Below are 8,749 nucleotides of genomic sequence, written 5' to 3'. Positions count from 1 at the left end.
GACTAACTTGAGTCCAGCCAGCACAGTCCTAGGCCAGGTGAAAGGCTTGCAAAGCTGGACACAACAGTTTCAGCTGTTGCCTGAAGACTTCCTTTGCAAAATCCACTTATGAATTGTAGTTTCTCTTTCAAAGGCTTACACTGTTCCTGTTGGGGTCATCAAGTCACTGATTGTGCTGTGTGCGTTTTTAGAGTGTTCTCATCAGAGAAGAGGGTGCTCCTACCCTCATTTTGCAGAAGAGGAATGAAAGCACTGAAGAAGTGAGAGCAAGATCTATCAAGACACCCAAGTTTCCAAGTGGGGTGTTGGTATCTCAGTCTGAAACCTAAATTCTCAAAAATTCTGCTCAGCTACTACTTCACCTCTGCAGCTAAGTTTTTGACATTTGGGTTTTTCAGGAACATAAATTCTGCTTCTGGGCATTCTCAGAGGCACCTCAGCCTTGGCAACCTGAGCAGCTCGGAAACGCAGGGTTGCCTTTGTTTTCTTGTCTGAGGGGCTCAATCCAATAGATGTTCTCCAAACATACCAACTGGACTGGATTCTGCACAAAACAGAGCTGCCATTCACCTCTCCATCTTCTTATCCCCCTCCTCTCAACCAGGTGGCTAAGCATTTGTCTGGCTGTGTGAGAAACCTAGCATCAGAGGTACTCAGTACCTAAAGCCACATCTTTGATGCAGAGTGGAACGTCTTCCAAGATGGGCTGAAATGCTGTTCTTCTCTCAGCTGAATAGCCTAGAAGGAGAAGGTGAAAACCACCTGTAAATTAAGGCAGGTGAATCCCACAAATAGGAGATAATGAGCCCAGTCCTCCCAGCTGTGGGTGGCTCATGTTGTCAAAAGCAATGACCTTCTCTCAGATTTTCAAAGGGTTTAGACACTCTGGGCAGATCACGCAATGGCTCTGGGTACTGCTTTGGAAGGAGTCTGAGGTACAAAGTGGGAGAAGCACCCCATTTGCAGGTACCAGCAGAGATCCTAAAATCTGCAGAGCTGCATTAGCATGGTAATGTGCTGGAGTTGTTCTCGTCCTTTTCCTGTGAGAAGTGTTGTAATTTTGGAAGGCCTAAATAGGCAACACTCTGAAAATTAATGGTGGCTTGAGAAAAGATTCAGTGCTGAAAATCTCTGGCTAGAAACAGGGGCAACGAAAGGCTGGTCTAAGAGCTTTTTAACACCAAGCAAGACTGGCAAAGTTTATCTTTTGTTTCTGGGTATATGGGGTCAAATTTATGCTTTGATTAAAATTAGTGTATAGATCTAAACTGTTGCAGTTAAGTTGCCACAGGTAACTTCAAGATATACACTGTGGGTCAAATTCTATTCTCTGATGGACCATCTGGCTCCGTGTGCTTTGGCAAGTTTTCTATTTGTGTGGCTTCAATTACTTTTGTATGACTTCTTGTATTTGTCCCCACTTCTGCATGCAAGAGGCCAGCTAACTAATAATATGTCTGTTCTGATTTAAAAACTGAAAAGGTAATCCACAGCTAAAATAGTATGTGTTTAATCGATTGTCCATTGGGATATGGAACTAAAAGAAAAAAGGTTGGGTTTGTTTGTTTGTTTTTGTTGTTGGGTTTTTTTGGGGGGGTTTGTTGTGTTTTGTTGTTGTTGTTTTGGGTTTTTTTGGGAATGCCTAGATATGTAATTGCCTGTGAGACCAGAAAGATAAGTTTGGGTCTCTTGTGCAATTAAAACAAAATAAAAATAAAAACATCTGTCTACATATTTTGGAGGCAGGAACTTTGTCTGATTTCTTGGTCAGCGTGTTTTAGAACTATACATAGAAGATATAGTAAAAAAAAGTGCCTGAATGTACCAACAGGAATTGGCAAGAGTAAGGAAGGCCTGTGTGTCCCTTCTGTCATGATCAAAATGCTCTACGACTTAACATTTTTTGCTCAGTGCCATCATTTCGGTTGCCATGAAAGAAGAACTGGAAGTGCTTGAATAAGTGATCACAACATTTGTTTTAACAGTCTCCAACTGCCTTGCTATCGTACAGTTGACAGTTGCTTGTAACTTCTTTGCTGACTCTTCTCTGGTGACCCTCAGTGCTCTCCTCCCACAGCCTGGAGTGACAGCAGGATGGGGCAGTGGGCTGTGAGAATCACAGAATCATCCTGGTTTGAAAGGACCTTGAAGATCATCAAGTCCAACCATAACCTAAATCCACCAACCATAACCTAATCTACCCATTCAGTGCTTAAATCATGTTGCTAAGCACTGTATCTATATTTCTTTCAAGTATTTCTAGGGATGGTGACTCCACCACCTCCCTGGGCAGCCTGTTCCAGTAAAGGAGCTTTGCTGGGGGTAACTGAGGAAGCAACAAATAAGCACAGTCATATTGCTGCTTGACTATAGAGTTTAACGTTTCTGATTTGTGTTTTCACACATTAGTGATGGGGAAAAAAACCTAACCTCTCTGGAAAGACAATTTAATTTTATTTCTTCTTGATTTTTTTTTCTTTTCATGTCCTCCAGAATAAATACCTGATGCACTGGCTAGGAAAATTATTATTTAAATATATTTCCTTTTCTGTGTATCTGTATTTTTCCCTGTTACAGGCTGAATGGAAAGAGTCAACCATACTCAACTTCCATTTTCCTGTAAAACAACCTTTTGTTCCTTCAGTGGAACTTCATTATGAACTGGTTCAACATAGAAAGCTTTGGTTTGATTTTTTCCTATTCAACAATAGTTTTCTATTCTTGCTGTCTTTTTAGAAAATAGACGTGAGAATTTTTAGTAATGTGTCAACAATTTCAGAAAGACCATATGGTTTAAGAAACCTTTTTTAGATTGGAACTTCCTATCTCTATGTACATTAAACTGCATCCTCCATTTCAAATATAGGACTTGACTGCATTTTGTGCAGTATTTTGCTTCTGGGGAAAGAGAAGAGCTACATGACAATGTTAAGAGCAGAATAAATGAGCAGAAACTGGCCATAAATGTTTTGTGGCTGGAAATTAGAATAGACTTCCTATCTATTACAGCAATTATGTTATGGAACTATCTTTCCATAGGAGTGGTAAGCCCAACATACGCACGCACCTATATGTATACACATATTTATGTGCATATTCACCTTTTTTCATAAAGTCAGAACCTGATAAATTTCTGGATGAGGTTCTTGAGAGGGGTTGTACAAATAGTCCTTGTAAGAGCAAGGGAGTGCACTCTCAATCTACAAGTCCTTTCCAGCCTCATGTTCCTAATACCTTATTGCTTTTGGAACCCTACAACAGCTTTGTGTTTGTTGTGTTCAGTTAACATGTGTCTCTGAACAGAGAAAAGGTCTGGAAATAGGAGAAAGAATCTGAAATACAACCTGAAATACCCCTGGGGCTGGCATTGGTTTGGACCTAAAGCATCTTGGTTCTTGTGATGGGTACTAATAGAGGGGTGATCACAGAATCACAGAACTGCTGGAGTTGGAAGAGATCATCTAGTCCAACTCTCCCACTGCAGTAGCATAACCCAGAGCACATCACAGAGGACTGTATCCAGGCTGGTTTTGGATGTCTCCAGAGATGGAGACTCCACAACCTGCACAACAGGGCAGCCTGTTCCAGTGCTCCGTCACCCTCACTATAGCTTTTCCTCATATTTAAATGGAACTTCCTATGTTCCAATTTGTACCCGTTGCCCCTCATTCTGACACTGGGAACTACTGAGGTAAGTATGAACTGGGTAGGAACCAGAGAGATGTACTCAAAAGAAGTCATCTTTTGAGAGATGTACTCAAAAGAAGTTGAGGTAAGAGCAAGCACTGGAGGCATGCAGAGCCCTGTTTGTTAATGTGTCTGCTAAGACAAAGGAGGCAAATGGTTCTGTGGGGACTCACTGCCATGCGCCCCCACCATGGCCCTGGAGATCTCCACCTTCAGACTGAAGATCACAAGCTGTGCTGCATCATTTCTCTACAAGCCTAAGCCTGGCATTGCCAAATCCTTCTGCCATTTAAGCAGGTGGACGCTGAAACAATTATGCTGTTTCTTAGCAGGCAGACAAACTACGAAGTCTATAAGTTTGGCTAAATTGAATCTATCTCACTAGGCAGATACTGTGGATGGGGCTACTGCCTCCTTAAAGTCAGGGCTTCCTGGAGGTATCAGCAAGATATGCAAACATCTTGCTATGACTGTTACTGTCCTTCTTGCATCTAAACTCATTTTTTTTCTTTTCATGTCCTCCAGAATAAATACCTGATGCACTGGCTAGGAAAATTATTATTTAAAAATATTTCCTTTTCTGTGTATCTGTATTTTTCCCTGTTACAGGCTGAATGGAAAGAGTCAACCATACTCAACTTCCATTTTCCTGTAAAACAACCTTTTGTTCCTTCAGTGGAACTTCATTATGAACTGGTTCAACATAGAAAGCTTTGGTTTGATTTTTTCCTATTCAACAATAGTTTTCTATTCTTGCTGTCTTTTTAGAAAATAGACGTGAGAATTTTTAGTAATGTGTCAACAATTTCAGAAAGACCATATGGTTTAAGAAACCTTTTTTAGATTGGAACTTCCTATCTCTATGTACATTAAACTGCATCCTCCATTTCAAATATAGGACTTGACTGCATTTTGTGCAGTATTTTGCTTCTGGGGAAAGAGAAGAGCTACATGACAATGTTAAGAGCAGAATAAATGAGCAGAAACTGGCCATAAATGTTTTGTGGCTGGAAATTAGAATAGACTTCCTATCTATTACAGCAATTATGTTATGGAACTATCTTTCCATAGGAGTGGTAAGCCCAACATACGCACGCACCTATATGTATACACATATTTATGTGCATATTCACCTTTTTTCATAAAGTCAGAACCTGATAAATTTCTGGATGAGGTTCTTGAGAGGGGTTGTACAAATAGTCCTTGTAAGAGCAAGGGAGTGCACTCTCAATCTACAAGTCCTTTCCAGCCTCATGTTCCTAATACCTTATTGCTTTTGGAACCCTACAACAGCTTTGTGTTTGTTGTGTTCAGTTAACATGTGTCTCTGAACAGAGAAAAGGTCTGGAAATAGGAGAAAGAATCTGAAATACAACCTGAAATACCCCTGGGGCTGGCATTGGTTTGGACCTAAAGCATCTTGGTTCTTGTGATGGGTACTAATAGAGGGGTGATCACAGAATCACAGAACTGCTGGAGTTGGAAGAGATCATCTAGTCCAACTCTCCCACTGCAGTAGCATAACCCAGAGCACATCACAGAGGACTGTATCCAGGCTGGTTTTGGATGTCTCCAGAGATGGAGACTCCACAACCTGCACAACAGGGCAGCCTGTTCCAGTGCTCCGTCACCCTCACTATAGCTTTTCCTCATATTTAAATGGAACTTCCTATGTTCCAATTTGTACCCGTTGCCCCTCATTCTGACACTGGGAACTACTGAGGTAAGTATGAACTGGGTAGGAACCAGAGAGATGTACTCAAAAGAAGTCATCTTTTGAGAGATGTACTCAAAAGAAGTTGAGGTAAGAGCAAGCACTGGAGGCATGCAGAGCCCTGTTTGTTAATGTGTCTGCTAAGACAAAGGAGGCAAATGGTTCTGTGGGGACTCACTGCCATGCGCCCCCACCATGGCCCTGGAGATCTCCACCTTCAGACTGAAGATCACAAGCTGTGCTGCATCATTTCTCTACAAGCCTAAGCCTGGCATTGCCAAATCCTTCTGCCATTTAAGCAGGTGGACGCTGAAACAATTATGCTGTTTCTTAGCAGGCAGACAAACTACGAAGTCTATAAGTTTGGCTAAATTGAATCTATCTCACTAGGCAGATACTGTGGATGGGGCTACTGCCTCCTTAAAGTCAGGGCTTCCTGGAGGTATCAGCAAGATATGCAAACATCTTGCTATGACTGTTACTGTCCTTCTTGCATCTAAACTCAAAAGCCATGTTTCTTGAGAGAATATCTGTTTCTTGGCAGTAACAATGTGTCTTTGATATTAGCCATGAAATTAAGCTGATTGTTGCCTTCACGCAAGTGGACTGTCATGGTGTGGGTAGGGTTAGTGGTGATAGCCACCATTTCATTTTGGTAGACTTGTTATTGCAGGTCGTCACAATTTGCCACTCAGAGAGAACGTGTAGACCTTTGTAAATCTTAGACAAAGAGAAATAGGACAAGCTGCAAGAGGGTTTCTCTGTATATACAGGCAAAGTCAAATGCTCCTGCCTTTACTTTTCTTCCTAATTCTGGCGTGACAAATCTCATACTTTTCTCTTTGAGGGTGGAGAAGAGGTGGAGAGCACCAATACATTTTGACGTTTCCTTTGAAAAAAACCAGATCCTATGATTAAAAGTCATATTTTGAAAATCTGATGCTAAATCAGAGAAAGAAAGCAGGTGAAGAAAGGGATTCCTCACTAAAATAAAAAGAAACCTGGCTATGTGATGATCAAATCAGTGACAGTCTAAACAGCATTATGCCAAAAATTGCAAAGGGCCTTGCTAGCTGGGGATGAGGCACTGTAATGAAAGGAGACAATACCCAACGAGAACATGGATGGAGTATATGTCATATAGGATCATATTACAAGGAAAATGTAGAAGTTCATGCATAGACCCTTGCCTAAGTGGATGCTGACAATGCCAGCACTAATTACAAGAGATTTTTATGTTTAACGTGCTCTGGGCTGTTTGAAGAAGGTTGAACTATTTGTGAAATCACTGAGGTAAAATCTAGCAGAGACTACGGGTCAACAAGAGCCTGCAGAGATCTACCTTCTCAGGTGAGTGCCTCTTAACTCTGCAACAACACATCAGCCGGGAGGGTCATTAAGTTCACACCTTCAGATGTTGCCTGCTATGCCTCTCCATTTTTGCATTACAAACATTTTTGGCCACAATTCCTAACATTTTAGAAGTATGGCAGAAACTGAATAGATTCTTCTCTCTAGGGCTACTTTGGCTACTTAAGTGACTTTGGCTCTAGATGGTTTAAGCAAGGAATGTGTCCCCTCCTATGCAGAATTGTTACTCTGTGTGTGTGATGTGTAGGGGATCTGTATGGTTCTCAAGTTGTTGCAGACCATGTGTCACACTGTCATAATTGATTTAACCTCACTAAGCATACTGAGAACACCTGTTTCCTCTGAGTGATATTTTCTCTTCCCATATGTTGCAGTTATTCTCATTATTTACAGCTCATTTTCAGACCTCACATTTCATCACAGCATAAAAGTGCAAAAGTCTCTTTTCCACAAGAAAAAAAATATTAAAATATTTTTCATTATCTTGTTTTTTTAAAATAATTGTATCATGTTTTTGACAGATAAATAAATGGATTTTATTAAACAGGATTATGAGCTGAGATTATTTAGTATTCCTTTTTTATTATCTGGTGTAGCCTCTGCTGGGAGCTGTGAGTTTCTTTTCTTCATTTCCAACATTGATTCTTGCATTAGACGGTTACATTGAATAATTAATATACTTCCTGTGATTGATGATTTGCATGGCCTGAATATTAGGTTATCAATCATGACCCACTTGTTCTAATGTAATCATATTGAAAACGTGTCAAAAGCTGTTTACCCAACAATGACAACAGGAGCTGTGATATTGAAGGTGCCTGATGCACTACAGCAGGAAATATCCTGGTTGAACATTCATAATGCAGAGATTATGAGTTCCTCAAATTGATGTAACAAAAGCCTGGAGCCCTTGGTGAGAGTTATCAGCTCCAATAAGAAAAGCCCTTTTTTCAGCTAGAAAATCATACTGATTTCTTTGCCTTTTATCAGCTGCTTAGTGACTTTTTGAGCCTACAGTGTAAAGTAATTATGTTCTGTGCTGCACGGCATAAAGAAACTGGGAAAAAAAAAAGGGAAATGTTTTCTGAAAAAAAGGAACAGCACTGCCTGTATCTATTGTTACTGGAAGGAGAGAGCACCCTTAAGGTCTTGCTGTAGTTCACTTCCACTGGTTTACTGCAAAGTCTGGAAAAGTGGGGATTGTTTCTGTGGACATCATTCATCAGAGCACCATGTTTTAACCCTCAGATTATAAAGCACATTTCATTTGCAGTGTATTTCTTAGCTCACAGATCTTTCTGCAGACCATACTGGGCCCATTTCAATACCCTGTTACTATTTACCTCAGCCAACTACAATAATTCTAAGGTTTTCATTTTGCATATTAGTTTCACTATTTATTTTTGTCTGTGACAATTCAGATTAACATGAATATTGTACTGAGGCTCAGCTCCCCAGACTCATGCTGATGCTAAGACTCCCTATCACCACAGCAGAGTCACTCACTTAAGCCAAACCTGCTTGAGGTGCAGAAGTCTAAAGCATTCAGCTCTATAACTCCAAGCAGCAAAGCTACTTCCTTCAATCTCTACCTGGCTTCCACTCTGAACTGTAGAGCACATGGGTTTTCCAGACTCCTTTGTTCATAAAAGGTCATGCAATGGTGTTTTTTATGGCATTTGGCAGTGTTTTACTCCTCACATCACCTTCTGGCTTTGATGGGGTCCTCAAAAGCATAGCTCCTTCCAGCTCCCTGTTGCTCTTGACGTTAGGCAACTTAATTGGTGGATGTAGACCAAAATCAGTCTATTCATCAAGATTAAGCATACCTCAGTTTTGTCCAAATGTGAGGATTGTATTAGTCCTGGCTGGCTTTAAAGGCATATGTTCAATGGAGTTCATACTAGTGTAGTGTCTGTGTAGCTTGGAACAGTTGGTGGTCATAAGAAAGACAACTGGCAAATGTAAAAGCTCAGG

Source organism: Chaetura pelagica, unplaced genomic scaffold, assembly GCF_000747805.2.
Source record: "Chaetura pelagica isolate M959 unplaced genomic scaffold, ChaPel_1.0 scaffold266, whole genome shotgun sequence".
NCBI lineage: Eukaryota > Metazoa > Chordata > Aves > Apodiformes > Apodidae > Chaetura > Chaetura pelagica.
This window is presented reverse-complemented; position numbering follows the sequence as displayed.